Source organism: Rhipicephalus microplus, unplaced genomic scaffold (assembly GCF_043290135.1).
Source record: "Rhipicephalus microplus isolate Deutch F79 unplaced genomic scaffold, USDA_Rmic scaffold_209, whole genome shotgun sequence".
In the NCBI taxonomy this organism is placed as follows: Eukaryota; Metazoa; Arthropoda; class Arachnida; order Ixodida; family Ixodidae; genus Rhipicephalus; species Rhipicephalus microplus.
Window position 1 is genome coordinate 109,651 of NW_027464780.1, and position 350 is coordinate 110,000.

The following is a 350-nucleotide window of genomic DNA, read 5'->3' on the forward strand; positions in this document are numbered from 1 at the left end:
GCGTCTGCCGGGGCGGCACGAAACCGCGTCAGCCGGGGCGGCGCGAAAACTGCGTCAGCCGGGGCGAGCCCGGGTGCGGCACCACCGGGAAAACTGTGGCAAACAGACATGGCGATTGAGTGAGTGGGCCGCCAGCCAGGCACAGCCGAAAAGTGCTAAGTCCGAACTGCGTCTGCCGGGGCGGCACGAAACCGCGTCAGCCGGGGCGGCGCGAAAACCGCGTCTGCCGGGGCGGCACGAAACCGCGTCAGCCGGGGCGGCGCGAAAACTGCGTCAGCCGGGGCGAGCCCGGGTGCGGCACCACCGGGAAAACTGTGGCAAACAGACATGGCGATCGAGTGAGTGGGCCG